Source organism: Arvicanthis niloticus, chromosome 13 (genome assembly GCF_011762505.2).
Source record: "Arvicanthis niloticus isolate mArvNil1 chromosome 13, mArvNil1.pat.X, whole genome shotgun sequence".
NCBI classification, from domain to species: domain Eukaryota; kingdom Metazoa; phylum Chordata; class Mammalia; order Rodentia; family Muridae; genus Arvicanthis; species Arvicanthis niloticus.
Window position 1 is genome coordinate 53,441,281 of NC_047670.1, and position 15,570 is coordinate 53,456,850.

General features: G+C 46.1%; 1 long non-coding RNA gene across 2 annotated transcripts; it reads right to left on the bottom strand.

Moving 5' to 3' along the window:
- Positions 1 to 2,141: 2,141 nt before the first annotated feature.
- On the bottom strand, positions 2,142 to 10,949 carry LOC143434109 (uncharacterized). 2 transcript variants are annotated; one of them, XR_013103358.1, is made up of 3 exons: positions 10,872 to 10,949; positions 10,511 to 10,613; positions 2,142 to 2,823 (listed from the first exon to the last, which is right to left on the bottom strand). It is a non-coding gene; the product is annotated as an uncharacterized LOC143434109 (long non-coding RNA). The 2 variants fall into 2 exon arrangements; XR_013103357.1 differs by lacking the exon at positions 10,872 to 10,949 and having other exon boundaries at positions 10,511 to 10,862.
- Between the last annotated feature and the right edge of the window lie 4,621 nt (positions 10,950 to 15,570).

Sequence of the window (15,570 nt, forward strand, 5' to 3'; positions counted from 1 at the left end):
GATTGTGTCATGTGGTTCTCGCTGGCCTGTCTTATGCAGTTCAATATTGAAAAGGAGCAAGTTGATCTAGGAACAATACAAAATGTACAGCCTGAGAAAGGGAGCACCAGGAAGTTTAATGGAGCCAAATTCTGTGTTTAAGGACATAAAAGGATTAAAGACATTCTTGATACTAGATGTAATACAGGGAATGGTTGACATCAAGGTAAAATGCCACCCAGCCAAGCTTCCAACTCATGAATGGGTATTTAAGTAAAGCTTAGGGCTTGACACACACCTTAATACCTGCACTGGAAAGACAGAGACAAGCGATTTCAAGTTCAAGACCACTCTGGATTTCAGAGCAATTTCCAGGACATCCAAGCTTAGGCAATTAAAAAAAAAAAAAAAAAAAAAAACCATTAAAACCAGAAAGGTGGTGAAAATGTATTTGAAAGAGAAGGCAATGTATTTTAATAAGGGGGCCACGCTCCAGCCCCAGCAAGTAATGGGATGCTATGAAAAGACCAAATATTTTAGAATAGAAAAAGAACTGTTTGGAGCACTGTCTCAAACAGGAAAGAGAGGGACAGAGGGAGAGAGAGAGAGAAAGAGAGAGAGAGAGAGAGAGAGAGAGAGAGAGAGAGAGAACAGATGAAAGCAAGCACTGTCTGTAGATCTCCAAAAAAAAAAAGCAGAACAGAGAAAAAGCTGTGTCGACCAAATCATAATCTTGGACCCACGATTTGATTTTAAAATATTCTCTGGATAGCTCATCTCTTGCAGATTGTAAGCCCAGTCTTTTATTTTCCATATCAAGCCATTCATTTACTTTAGGTTCCCTTTTGAATCAGCATCCTGTGAACCCAAACCCCTTGATTCTTGTGAGACAGCAAGCATATATATTTTTAACATTACAAAGGAATCTAGAGATCTGTCTACCTTTGTTAAGCACAGACAATAAGCTAGTGGGGTAAGACCCTACCCTGAAATTATCATTTCTATGTCACCTGGGCCTGGACCTAAATCCCCTCTGTCAAATGCTGACCTTGGGCCCAGGAATCTGTCTGCCTTTTTAAACAAACTACTCAACCAGGTGGGATCTCCTGAGATCAGCACTCTCTAAATCTCTCTATCTCCTTCCTTAGTGTCTTTCTGACAAGTTGGCTCACAACACAGCTGCTTTTGTCCTTTTTAGATTTGTGAAGCCCCTCATAAAATTCAAATTGCAACCTTATATTTTGCATAGTTGAGATATTATAAATTTTTGAACTCATGTTTTCAGAGTTTTTCCCACAGCCTCATGGGCTGTCCTGAAGGTCCCAGCATGTATCATTTTTCAAAGACATTAGCCACACCTTCACCTCCCAGACTTGTGTTTTCTCTGATCATCATGGAGTTATTAATGTTAACAGGGAGGACATTCCTCAAAGAAGGACCATGAAAATATGTACGTTATTATACAAGCAAGCCTCACTCCAACAGCAGGTGTTGGCACTCGGGGAGGCCCATGTCTGCTGGCCCTGCCCCAGGAGCAGGAACCATGCATCCCACCCCTACCAAGGCTGTGCCTGACTTATAATTCAAGCCATCAACTTTTTAAGGTACTGAAGGCATCCAGTGTGTAAAAAAAAAACAAGAAGAGAAAAACTCCAGTCACGGTAAATGTTTATAAAGGCATCAACACCTGTGTTTATGATAAGGGTTGAAATCCATGAAATGCCTGCTCAAGATGTCCACATACATAGGAGGAATCTTAGAAATTAGGCCTAAAAATGCAAGAGGTACAAACTTGTCACCACAGCACCCAGGATCCAGAAAAAGAGGATGAGTTACTGCTGGCCAGCCTGTGGTTCACAATAGCAACCTGCTTCAGATTCTGCCATTTCTGTCAAGATGAGTGAAATGGGAGGGTGAGATGCTAAGCAAAGGGAGCCACAGAGGAGGAAAATACTGTACAGAGGAATCTAAAACCAGGTGTGAAAACAACTGGAAGATGTTGGCCAAAGTTTGGAAATGAGCCAATCTGTTGCAGGAAGACGTCAGAGATATGCTGCACACAAACAATATGGTGGATTATTGTGACTTACCCAGGTTCTGGTCACCTGGGGAAACGGTACGATGAGATGATGTATCAAGAAATAATGGTGGCCTTTGGCAGCTGAAGTGGACAATAACATTTATTTTTAAAAGAAAACAATCACTTTTGTATTGGAAATACAGAAGTTTATTCCAGGTTCCTGTTTGTAGCAGGCTTTGTAACACTTTTATGGCACAGTGCAGTGCCCAGCTCTCTGCCCACATCCAGGATGGCTGATTATTACCCAGCCACACGATGCCTAAAATTGTTCACCTTTCAAACTCTGGGTCCATTGAAAATGGTTTAGTTCTGCTGGTATCAGATGATGTCTCTGCTGTGGATGATAGAAACAGAGCCCCCAAAGTGACTGTCAGCATTCTGTATGTCTGGCTCTTGCAGATGGCAGCCTTTCTTGAGTCTCCTTACTGGGGAAGTGGTGTCCATGCCTAGGTGACTGAGGGGGCAGTAACACCAGCTATCTCTCCTTACCCCATGCACACAACAGTGGAGGTGGTGGATGGAGGGGACTTGAGAAGCACCTTACCCTGACCACTTGGCTCTTGCCAGGACAGAGAGGAACTGTCCCCAGTAAGGAAGTTCTCTGAGCTGTCTCAGATAGTGTTCTTCCTCAACATGGGGTCAGAATAAGGTGCTGGGTGCTCCTGGGATCAGAACAAACTTTTTCTTGTTCTTCTTAGCCCATTCACTTTTGAGTATGGCTGTATCTCTCTGTCAGTCAACAGGACCTGATCAATGAAGAAGACCTGAATAAGGAAGGATTTGGTAAACATTACAAGATGTCCAGTTGTGCATAACTCTGTAAATTACCACCCCTTCTTTATGGCCTGAGCCAGGAAGTACCATCACCCAGGGAATCTGTTCTCAAAATGGTGGCCCTTTCCCTTCTTTCCCTTTCTCCTGCAGGGAGCTGATTCTGTTGGTCTTCCTATCCCCTTAGAGGCTGTAATCCTTCCCCCTATTCTTCCATAAGAGTCCTCAAGCCCCATCCACTGTTTGGCTGCAGGTGTCTGAATCTGTCTGAGTCAGTTGGTGAGTGGAGCCTCTCAGAGGACAAGTGTAACAAACTATCATTAATAGTGTCAGGGATTGGTGCTTGCCCATGGGACCGGTCTCAAGTTGGGCCAGTTATTGGTTGGTCATTCTCTTGGTCTCTGCCCCATCTCCAATCCCTGCATTTCTTGTAGACAGGATAAATTTTGGGTTGAAATTCTTGTGGGTGGATTGGTGTTTCTATTGCTCCACTGGAGTTTCTACCTGGCTACAGGAGGCAGCCTTCCCAGGCTCCATAGCCCCAACACTGAGTCAAAGCTAAGGACACCCCCATTGATTCTTGGGTTCCTCCTTTATCCCAGGTCTCTGTGTCTTTGAGATATTGTAGTTTATATGGGGAAAGTTTCAGGGAACATGGGTAGCATAGGAACAGGGTACAGTGGAGAAAACCTGGCTATGGCCTACAGGTTGAGAGACAGGCAAGCTTCTGAGAAAATCCGGAAGGGATAAAAAATACAAGAGCAAAAGGGAGATAAGACATACCGGCACTTCAAAGCCATCCGTCATGTGCAACTCAGTTTAACCAGATGTCTCAGACTGGCTTTCCGTTTACAAGACCGGAAAGCTACAAGATGGCTGCATTGTCCATGAAAGAAGCTAAGAACAATAGTTGGGTTTTTTGTTTTTTTGTTTTTTTTTTTTTTTACTTTTTATTGGTTCTTTGTGAATTTCACACCATGTACCCCAATCCCACTCAACTCCTCATCCCCTCATCCCCACCTTCTACCCTTGCAACTTCCTCCCCAACAGAGAGAGAGAGAGAGAGAGAGAGAGAGAGAGAGAGAGAGAGAGAGAGAAAGAGAGAGAGAGAGAGAGAGAGAGAGAGAGAGAAAGAGAGAGAGAGAGAGAGAGAAATTGCATTAAAGAATCTGTAGTGTGTCAGAGTGTGTCCCACAGTTTACCCTCTGTCCATCCTTCATTGCTTGCATGCAAATGTTCATTGCAAAGACTCACTGGTCTGGTTCCAGGTCTCTGACTTCTGCTCCACTATCAATACTGCACATCAGTGGGACTCCTCTTGGACATCCCGCTGCTGCCCTGTGTCATGGAGATCCTTGAGTTTAGATCTGCAGAGCTGGCCTCCTCATGCACTCCTGCAGTTCACCAATGGGGTAGATGTTGGGTTGTCCAGTTCAAAGCCCTGGATCTGGGCCTGAGAGGTATCTGAGCTGCTCAGCCTCCAGTTCTCCCACACCCACACTGTCGGGGTGAGCTCTCCCCCCCCCCACACCAAGGTCAATTAGACATCCTGGGAACAGAGTCCTAGGAGGTGCTAGAGGAAGAGAAATTAAAGTAACAGCAAAAGAGAAGGAGGAGCAGACCAACAAGGAGGCAAGACCAGGATGCAGAGGGATGTGGTGGCCTACACTGAGTCAAGACGGTCAGCAGAAACAGATCATGAAACCCTTCCAGGAGCCAGCTAGGAGACGCTAAAAACTAGTGGGTGATCTTCCTGATATTGTTCTTCCAGGAACTGTAAATCTATGACGGTTTCGCTGCTCTAGGCAAAGCCGAGAAGACTACATTTTAGGAAAGATTTCTGCCATTAATATGCTTTGTGTGTGTGTGTGTGTGTGTGTGTGTGTGTGTGTGTACATATGTGTGTATGTGTGTGTATATATGTGTGTGTGGTGTGTGCATATATGTGTATGTGGTGTGTGTGTGTGTGTGTGTGTACATATGTGTGTATGTGTGTGTATATATGTGTGTGTGGTGTGTGCATATATGTGTATGTGGTGTGTGTGTGTGTGTGTGTGTGTATACATATGTGTGTATGTGTGTGTATATATGTGTGTGTGGTGTGTGCATATATGTGTATGTGGTGTGTGTGTGTGTGTGTGTGTGTACATCTGTGTGTATGTGTGTGTATATATGTGTGTGTGGTGTGTGCATATATGTGTATGTGGTGTGTGTGTGTGTGTGTGTACATCTGTGTGTATGTGTGTGTATATATGTGTGTGTGGTGTGTGCATATATGTGTATGTGGTGTGTGTGTGTGTGTGTGTGTGTGTGTACTAATCACTAGGTATTAGTCCACACTTTTGAGCAGATCTTTGCAGAATAATAAAGATATGCTATCTTACAGTGATGCTATATAGACAAATAGATGATTTCTTAATTCTTAATGATAATCCAATAAGAATTCCTAAAATTACTAATTATTAAGATCTTTTATAATAGGACTGCTATTAAGTCCTTTCTGATGTCAAAACTACATTGAGAACTCTGCCATTTTTAGTGTCATGAGTTTACTGCTTCTGAGAGAGTGAGCAGGCATCTACTAGACACATTCCAAGGGGTTATAAAACAACCAAAGGTCGTGAAAAGGGAGCTAATGATTTACTATAGGTGCAAGGACGGACGATAAAATACTGATGGAGTTTATCTATACAAAACTTCAGTGATGACTCAGTTGCAGTCTTTAACTCTCCATAAACCTGTTGAGCTTGTGACAGATAATGTTTATCCCAATAATTACTCTGAATGGATATGCACCTGAACATTCTCTGTTGTAAACTTCTTATTCAATTTACAATTTGACTTTATATGTTAACTTGATGTGAACTTTTTACCATGTGATCACGTATTCTAAAAGACCTCTAAGTGCTGAGGAAAAAGAGAGAAGAGATTCCTTTTTTTAGAGAGAGAGAGAGAGAGAGAGAGAGAGAGAGAGAGAGCCTTCTTTAGAGATCTTTTCTTAGATATAGTCCTTAGAAACAAAGATTAACGTCATTTTTCAAGGTGTCCCCTTTTCTTCTTGAGACTTCAGGTAGTAGGCTGGGAATTAGAACCTCTTGGTTCCTGTGGGGCTAGAACAGAGGCCGCTCTACTTAGTCTCCTGCTGTTTTACTGTAAGGTGCTAAACCTTAGAGACTTGCAGTTCTGTTTTCTGGTCTCAGAGGAACTCAGGCAAGTCAGCTACCACAGCAAACTGACTTAGATTTAAGACAGGTAAATGTTTTATTATTGAATAGTACCCCTAAATATCTTACAAGACCAAGTCTTGCCCACGCCCCATCACTCTCCCCCCTTAGCTACCTTCAAGAGAAAGAACGAAGAACAGCTGGAGCTGACCCCCAGCAAAACCCACTGGTTCTAGGTGCTCCTCAAAGCTAGAGGTGGTCTAGTGAGCTGGGAGACATGTAGAGAGATGTAAAACCCTAAGGTTTCTGATGTAAGCACTGGAAACAGATCTGCATTTTGGAGTGATGGGGAAAAGGGACACTTGAGGGCACACAGACCCACATGCAGGCGAAGCACCCATACACATAAAAATAAATACATTTCTAAATTTAGAAGCTAAAAGCTAAGCAAGTTTCTTTCTGATGTTTTCAGTCTAATGTTCAATTTTATTCCTCGACTTCTTGGAGGCTTTCTTAGAGGGGGAGGCAGCCCGGCTCCTCAGAGCCCCACTTGATTGGCCACACCCTTGATGGGTGAATGTCCTTAGCCAGGGCTCACTAAAGCAGTGGCTCTCAACCTTCCGGATTCTGCGACCCTTTAATACAGCTCCTCATGTTGTGGTGACCCCCAACTATAAAATTATTTTTGTTGTTATTTCATAACTGTAATTTTGCTAGTTATAAATTGCAATGTAAGTATCTGCTGTTTACAGTGGTCTTAAATGACCCCTGTATGAAATGAAAGGGTCATTTGACCCCAAAAGGGTCACAACCTATAGGTTGAGGATTCCTGCTCTAGAGAGACAAGCAAATAGAAAAGAAGGAGAGGAAATTGTGTCTGGGGGATTGTTTTTACGTAATTATGGACCCTGAGAAGCCTCAATGGGCTCTCTTCAAGCTGTGAACACTGGGATTTCATATCTTGGCTTAATACACATTTAAAAACTTCATGTAATGCTCTATCGAGACTCACAGGCTTGGACTAGGGGGGTCTGTTGCAATAAATCCTACAGTCAGGACTGAAGGGGTTTTGGTAAAGCTGTGGTGTCCCAGGGCAGCAGAAAGAGTGTCCCTACAGCAGGAAAGGGAAAGACATCTGTCCTCTGCCTTGTTCTTCACTCTGGGACTCCAGCCAATTGGATTGTGGCTGCCCACCAGGGTGGATCATCCCAGACTCAATCTACTGACACAACAGTCTCCTCTGGAAACCATTTCCCAGACACACCAGAAATGAAGCTTCCTAGATGTTCCCAGTCCAGCCACATTGACACCGTGGCAAGGATAGCATTTAATATCTCCCAAGAGTCAGTGATACAGGCAACACACCAGCTGCAGGTGCCTTCTGAGAGAGATGGCTACTCCTTCCCCCTGCCTGTTAAGTCTGAGTCAGAAGCAGCCCACTGGGGAATGAGGCAGGCCTCTAAGAAAGGGACTGTGGGAAACCTCTGCCATCTGGAAGAGGTCTCAGAAGGGAAAGCTTGGTCATCCCTAGTGGACATTGAAACCTGGATAGAGAGGAGGTCTGTCTTACAGCTGCTTCCCATGGAGATCTCAACAGAACACAGCCTCCCAGTGCCTGAGGAGTGGGGAGAGTTACAAGGATTTGGGTCTTTCTCCTAGTTTCTAACTTGAACCCTGATTGGGGGTTGGGGAGAAGTGCCCACCAAAAACTAAAGATGTGGTGGAAAAGAAGGTAGAAAAAGCCAACGGCATTTTAAAAACCACATATGGTCCTGGAGAGATGGCTTGGGGTAAAGCACACTTCCTGCTCCTAAAGAGGATCCACATTTAGTTCCCAGCAGCGGCATCAAGACGTACACAACTGCCTGTAATTCCAGCTTAAAGGGTTCTGGCCCTCTTTTAGCCTCCAGAGGCACCTGCACACACATGCACAAACGCCACGCACACACATGCACATACATACATAAAAATTTAAAAACTACATTAAGTATCAAGTTAAGATTGTCTTTACATCTGTGTGCAAGTGTTCTGTTTTCTACAATAAAATGTGCTGTGTTTGTAATCAGATTGTTTGTTTGTTTGTTTGTTTGTTTGTTTCAAGACAGGGTCTCACAACATACTTGTGTATGTCCTAGAACTCTCTATGCAGACCAGGCTGGCCTTGAAATCACAGAAAGCAGCCTGTCTGCCCCTCAAGAGCTTGGGCTAAAGGTGTGGCTCCACTATTCAAGGCTTGTAATTAGATTTTTTTTTTTTTTTAAGAAAGCTATTAAAGATACATTGGTAGAAGAATGGATCAGGTAATTCCCTCGAGGACAGTTGCTTTCATAAACCTCAATCTTTCCGGGTGGGGAATCGGGGAGAGTGGATTTTAGGGCCACCCCAAACCCCATAGCTGAGCGGCCAGTTTCCTCCCCACTACAGCCCACTGAGGTTTAACTGGAGTGGTGCTGCCACCTAGAGGTCGGCACCATGCATTACTTCAACTCTGCAGTGTCAGCCCCTCCATCCCTTTGCAGATCTCCCCTGAAGCCTTTGAAGTCTGGTGGTCAAGACATGGAAAGAGCAAAGCAGAGTGAGCTGTGTGGGTGCATCTGTGCAGAGCTCGGGGCCAATGGAAACTCGGACCTCTTGTTCAAACATTGCAAAGGATTGCAAAACCCTAATTGTAGATAGAACATTAAACCTAGTGTGGGCAGGTCCGAAGGTGGTGAGTTATTTCAACTGATTGCTCACAGTCAGTCAAAGATAGAACCTCACGTTCTACACTCCCCCTCTTAACTAGTGCACTTGACTAGTCTAAAAAGAAGAGGAAGAGGAAGAGGAAGAGGAGGAAGAGGAGGAAGAGGAGGAGGAAGAGGAGGAAGAGGAGGAAGAGGAGGAGGAAGAGGAGAAAGAGGAAAAGGAGGAGGAGGAGGAAGTAGCGTAGGGCTGTCCCTTCTTGCACACTTGTGTTTGGGTGGAGGCTAGCAATGCTTCTGTTGTGTTAATGTCCAGATATGAGCATATGCACATGTTGGTGTACATGCCACAGTGTTGCGCATCTGTTTGTACAAGCAGTTATGCCTCTGTTTAGCTGCCTAGGTGACAGTGTATATACGTCCCTGTGTGGCACAAAGTGCTTGTGATGAGAGAGCAAGCTTCAGTGTTCAGGAATGTAGGTCCTAGGTCTCTGACAGGAACAGCTGGGGGACAGCAAGACACAGAACTGACATTATCTGCCCTCAGACAAGTGGAACTCTGGCATGGCCTCTGGCAGCATACGAGTGTATTCCCAGCAAGCCCAATTCCCACTAAATAGACGGTCCAAGGCAGGTCCATGCTACTGGAGGCTTAGCATCTGACACTGGCCAACGCCAGGCACAGGCTCCTGAGCTCTCTTCCAGACCATTAGTTGACAAGGCTTGAATCGGATATCCCTTCCTTCATCCCTCCCAGCTGGGCGTGAATGGACTGCCATCCAGCAGGACCATTCTCAAGGACCTGAAAGCCATTCCTTTGAAATAGAACCAATAGAAACAGAACCACAGGGCATGTCTGTGAGAGATGATCTAAATTAGGGTAATCAATGTGTGAAGACTCACCCTAAACACGAGTGGTGCTGTCCTATAGCTGGGGTCATGGCTTAAACAAAAAGAAGACAGTACACTTAGCACCCACACTCAGCTCTCCCGGTTGCCTTCCCTGGGACTCTAGACAATTGGGCTGTGGCCACCCACAGAGGTGTATCTTTCCGGACCCATTTCCCGCCTGTGCATGCACTGTGAACAGCCGCCTCCTGCTCTGCATCCATGTCTTGCTGGTCACGATGGACTGTGCTCCCGTAAACAGTGAGTTCAAGGAAACATTTCCTCTTCAGTTGTTGTCCAGGATTTTGTCACAGCACCAGACAAGTCACTAACACATCAAGCTACATACAAGTCGTTCCTCTGACCTTCTAAGAAATCAAGTTAGGGAGCAGCCATACTTCCAAGGAGGCCAGTCAGCAGCAAGGTAACGGGGTTCTCTCTGCCTTAATCCAGAACACAACAAGGGCTCCTGAAGTCATCTGGGGTGCAGTACAGGGCTTTTTATGCTTTCCTACCTCCCGGTCTACACCTGCAAGTGAAGTAAGTCACTTTCTCTAGCCCTTTTCCATCTATAAAGCAATCTTCTGCTGGCTCACTGGAAGCATTCTATTTTATAAAATAAAACGCTATCCGGTTCAAGAATAAAAAATAAAGCCAAATTAACACATTGAAATCCTGTCATAGGGACTGGAGAGATGACTCAGCGGTTAAGAGCATTGACTGCTCTCCCAGAGGTCCTGAGTTCAATCCCCAGCAACCACATGGTGATTCACAACCATTTGTAATGGGATCTGATGCTCTCTTCTGGTGTGTCTGAACAACAGTGTACTCATATACAGTAAATAAATAAATAAATCTTTAAAACACGTTTAAAAAAAAGAAATCCTGTCATGTTGCCTTCTGGCAGTAATTACTGGGTAAAATCTGCTCTTCCCCAACGAACTCACATGCAGCTGTTTTTCTTTGGTTTGTCTCCTCTCACTGTCCATCTTCCAGGTCACTCCACTGAGCTCTACAGCCACGGGCATCCACACTGTCCCCATGATGATACTGAGCAGAATTACCAGCATCAGAGAGGTGGTGCCTAAGAGCAGCTCCAATCCCGCCCTCCTAGTGGGTGGCTCGAAGGTGTTCGGGCTCTGACTTCTTCCCAGAACCCCTCAGCCGCAGCTGGCAGTTTGCTGACGGATACATTTTATCATCTTCCTTCCCTCTGCCTCTGAACTCCCCATGGCAGCTCCTGGAAATGGCTCCTAGTAAACCCTTTTATAGGAGCCCCAGTCCCAAGTCGGCTTGACAGTTACCCACCTTGGAGATGGTCCTCTGATGCTGGTCTCAAAGTTTCTGTCCTTTGAACTCTGTTATAGAAGCTAATCTGGGGCGGGGGGGGGGGGGCGGGGTTTGTTCTCTTTGTTTGATTTCTCTTTCAGGTTTGGACAGAACAGGCTGTAAATGATGGCTCGGTGGACAGAGGCTCAGGGGGATTTTGAGTCCTTTAATAATGCCCACCATTATGTGTGTGGTGTGCGGGTAGGGGCAGAGGGATCTGCAGCCACCCACAGAACAAGAGACCTCTTCACCCTTGGAGACTTTAGAGGGGCGGAGCTTCTAAGCTTAGAGGGGCAGAGTCTCTGAGTTTAGCAAGCTGGTGAAGGTATTAAAAGGTATAAGAAGCCATGATTTCCGCTGTTGTCCCAGACATCCGCCCTGCTTCGGAGCTGCTAGCTGCTCGCAGTAGGCTTTGCTGACTCACCCCACTCCCTAAGGCAGCCTTGATGATTTACTACCTCCACGCTCAGCCAGCTGGCAAAGGACGGGTCAGCCAGGAGTGGACAATGTGTCCCCTGAAGGCAAAGCTATGTCCAGAGCCACCCTGGGGTACAATCTCCAACACCATAGATGCCCATCACCTCTCCTCAGCTTCTCCTGAAATCCTTTCTTAATGAGTTCAAGAGTGCTAGCCTGTGGGGAATACGGAGGCTGCTGTGTACTTCTCCGTGACCTGCTCCGATCAGTCATTACTCAGTCACTGCACTGGGGGCTCCTGTGAGGGAGATCTTTGACTCTCCTGTGTACAGGAACCTGAGGTCAGCTGAGCCCCCGCCCTGGTTGAGCCTCACTGCCTACTCCTCAGTAGTTAGAGAAGGAGGTCACTTAGAAGTCCAGACACCTGGATTCCACTCCACGTCTCCATCTCCCTCTTTCCTATCTCTCTGTGTCTGGAGCTTAGCTATCCATTTCTCTCTATATGTCTGCCTCAGTTTCCCCATTTGTTTATAGAGTAAATTCTTAAGACTTCTATTCTTTACCCATTTGTCCTTTAATGACTTTTCCACCATAGTCCATGATGTCTTTGTACTCCAAGCACCTAGCGATTGTTACTCTGGGTAATTTCCTTGTGGCCTGGCCTGACTCTGACCCAAATCTCACCAAATTCATCTACAATGCCTCCTCCTCTTCCTCCTCCTCCTCTTCCTCTTCTTCCTCCTCCTCCTCCTCCTTCTTCTCCTCCTCTTCCTCTTCTTCCTCCTCTTCCTCCTCCTCCTTCTTCTTCCTCCTCTTCCTCCTCCTCTTCCTGTTTCTCCTCCTCCTCCATCACCAGCTTGGAAAGATCTCTGGCACTTCCTTATCTGGAAGAATGTAAGAACTAACAGCAAACAAGAGAACCTCCATGTGAACTTCCTCCTCTGCACTCTGGCTGGACAAACACTCTAGAAGCCCTGTTCATGCTCAGTTGAATTCCTGAGAAAACCACAGTTTGCACTTCAGTGCAGTGAGGCAGCTTGGTGGGCAAGGCACGGGTTTCAGGTTAGGCCGCCTGGCTTGAATCCCAGCTCTAGCATGTATTGTGTGTCGAGGGATAAAATTACACCTGTTCAGCTTTAAAATCTTAAAGATCTTTATATTTATTCTCTTTCTCTTTGTTTATTTTGTTTTGCTTTTTTTTTTTAATGACAGGGTCTTATGAGCTCAGGTTGCCCTTGAACTTCTGATCCTCCTGCCCCCAAGTGCTTGGATTATAGACAGATGCCACCACAGTTCATTCCATCAAGTAGAACAAGTGTTCTGATGAGTTCACAGAAACAGTTGGGTTCATAGAGACTCAGAACAGCTTAGTGGGAAGGGAGAAGAAACAGCCAAAAGCAGGGTGTTCCTCCTAAGATATCTTTATGTAAAAGAGAATGGGGAGGCAGAGCAGCAAGGTCCTGGTGTGGTTTATTTACTGTGTGTATTCATAGGGCTTCCAAACCCCTGTTCAACGCCTCTGCTCCCACTGCACTCGTGGATTGTATGGGCTGATGATTCACAAGAGCTGGGTGACCCACAGGAGGGGACTTCATGGACATGTCTATTGGGAAATGTGACTCTCACTTCCTGCGTTCTCTTGGCTCCTCAGATCATCAGATAAATGGCTGTCAGCTTGGTGGTTGAAACTTTAGCATGGGTGACTCTGCTGGGACTAGTGCAGGAACCTACTCCCAAACAGTGGCTTCCTGTGATGTCTCTCCAGCAGGGTCACAAGACAATATATGTGCAAGGAGGAATGGTACCACCCCCAGGAAGGTGGAAGGTTGAGAAGATGTACCACCGATATGGGATGAGGTGGCCTGGAATGGTAGCCAGGGCACAAGACAGCAGTGTCCTATCTCAGGACATCCTCAGAAGCTTCCCCTTGTGGTAGATGGCCATGACACAAATTATAAAGATGACTCTAACTTTTCCCTGTGCTAATCAATGTCACATGGCATCTGATCCCGGGACATGGCTCTCAGCAATCACAGTGACTTCTACCACGGAGAGCCAAGAACACCGTCAAAGGCAGCACAGGGAAATCAAAGCCTCCTTTAAGTTTTTTAAAAGCTATACATGTTTTATTTAGTTTGCCTGCACGACTGCTTTGCTCTCTTTAGAAAATGTCTAATTAAACCAAGCTCTTCTTCGTGTCGAGATGGAATCTTTAACTGAGGCAGTCATAGAATGTGCCACATTTGTTCGCTTAGGCCAAAATGGAAATCGCTCGCTCACTTTACATCAGCTCAGGGACGCCGTGCTAACAGCCACCTTCCTCCCATCAGAAGGCTCTCCGCCAGCTGCTCTCTGGCCAGATTGGCTCTGAAAGTGCTGAGCCAAATGCATCATGAAGCTGTATCCATAGGATGCTCTCAGTCCTCACTCCCTACCCTTGCAAGCATCCCCAGGAGCCCTGGTCAGCCTTTGGAGGGTCACATGACTGATGTGGTCTTGCACAGCGAGTCTCGACCGGTGGGTCTCGATCTTTTTGGGCAAAGCCTATCCGACATCCTGCTTGCCAGATGTTTACATCGTGATTCACAAGAGTAGCAAAATTACAGTTATGAAGTAGCAATGAAATAATTTTATGGTTGGAGGTCACTGGAACGTGAGGAACTGTATTAAAGGGTGGCAATCTTTAACACAGAGCCATTGCTCTTGGGGGACACATTCTGCAGATTGTCATTTGGTGTCATGGCACACAGTGACCTGGCTCTGTGATGTGTGTAAGGGAGGTTCGTTCCTTCCCACTGCCCATTTGTCCTCTCTCCAGCTGATGGACATCTGGGTTGCGGTCTTATGAATCAGTACTGCAGTGAATATTCAGGAATGAGTTTTCTCGGCATGTGTGAGAGGGTCTTCTAGACTATACAGAAATGGAGTTATAGGCTGGCAGATAGAAGTTCAATTCTGTTACACATGTCCCATTTCTTGCTCATTTGGGAAACCTCACCACAGAAGCAGACCTCTGGGCATGTCTGTGGTCTCTAGGTCCTCTCGTACCTAGATTATGTTAACAGAACAAGGAAGACACATCCTAATGTGGGCAGTACATCCTATGGCCAAGGTCCCAGACTGAAGCAAAGGGAGAAACGGAGGTAAGCACCTGCCTCCTGACTGGCTGACCAGCAGCCTCCCTCCTCCTCCCTGCCTCCCCCTGCATGGAACTGTGAGCCACACAAACCCTGAACTTTTGTCGGGTCTTTTGTCTCGACAACAAGACACCATGTTCTCTTCTACACTTGCTTTCTAATTTATGTCAGTCTGTGAGCTGGTCCCGTCATCTGCACCTCGGATGACTCGGAATAATGAGCATGCCTTCAGTCTCCTTTCCTGTTGGTTACTGTCATTGAGGACCCTGTATATTTCAGTCATATCATAAGCTCCTAGAAAGTGGCACTGGATGTCCCAGGGATGGTGCTCTGTGGAGTCAGTCCCTTTATGTGTACACTGTCTGCTGTCCCTACCTCTCCTCTATGGCGCTCTGCTCCAAGCTTTGTGAGCTACATCCATCTCCTCAAATACCCCTTGCTAGGGATTCCTACACAGCATGCTGTCCTGAATGTCCTGCCCCTTCTGGTCCACCTCCGTGACCCAAAGTTTTTCTGAGATAGCCTCTGGTATGAAGCTTCCCATCTGACCAGACAGGCCCCACCCCATTCCTGCTGCACCTACCACCACATTCTCCTCCATGACCCCACATGGGTCTCGCTGTATGTACTTATAGATGCATCTCTTTGCCCTTAACACAAGTGCCATGGCTTATCTGTGTGTGCACAGCTCATTAGAACCAGCTTCTCCAGCAACTCTCTGCATACCGTGATGCCCTGAGGACAAGGACTACCTTGCCCATTGCTATCCTCAATGGTCCCTAACAGGATTGTGTCTATGGTGCTTGACACATTTCATGATGCCACAGTATGAGTATCTGGTGGAGATAAAGTGGATTTGGGGATGAGGACACAGTTCCTTTGGTAGAGTGCTTGCCTCAGATGACTGGACCATATATTAAGTTGCTGATTTCTGTGCACAGACCCCATTGCAGCTAGAGTCTCTCCCTGGCTTAATCTGTGTGTCCTCAGGGCAAATCCCTCAGCGACCTGCTCATTACGACCCCTCCCAGCCTCATGTCCTCATGGCCACCTCTTCCTCTCCTGCTTTGGGACTCTCTCCCCGGGATCACAAATCATCAGCTCTTTATTAACCAATCAGAGAG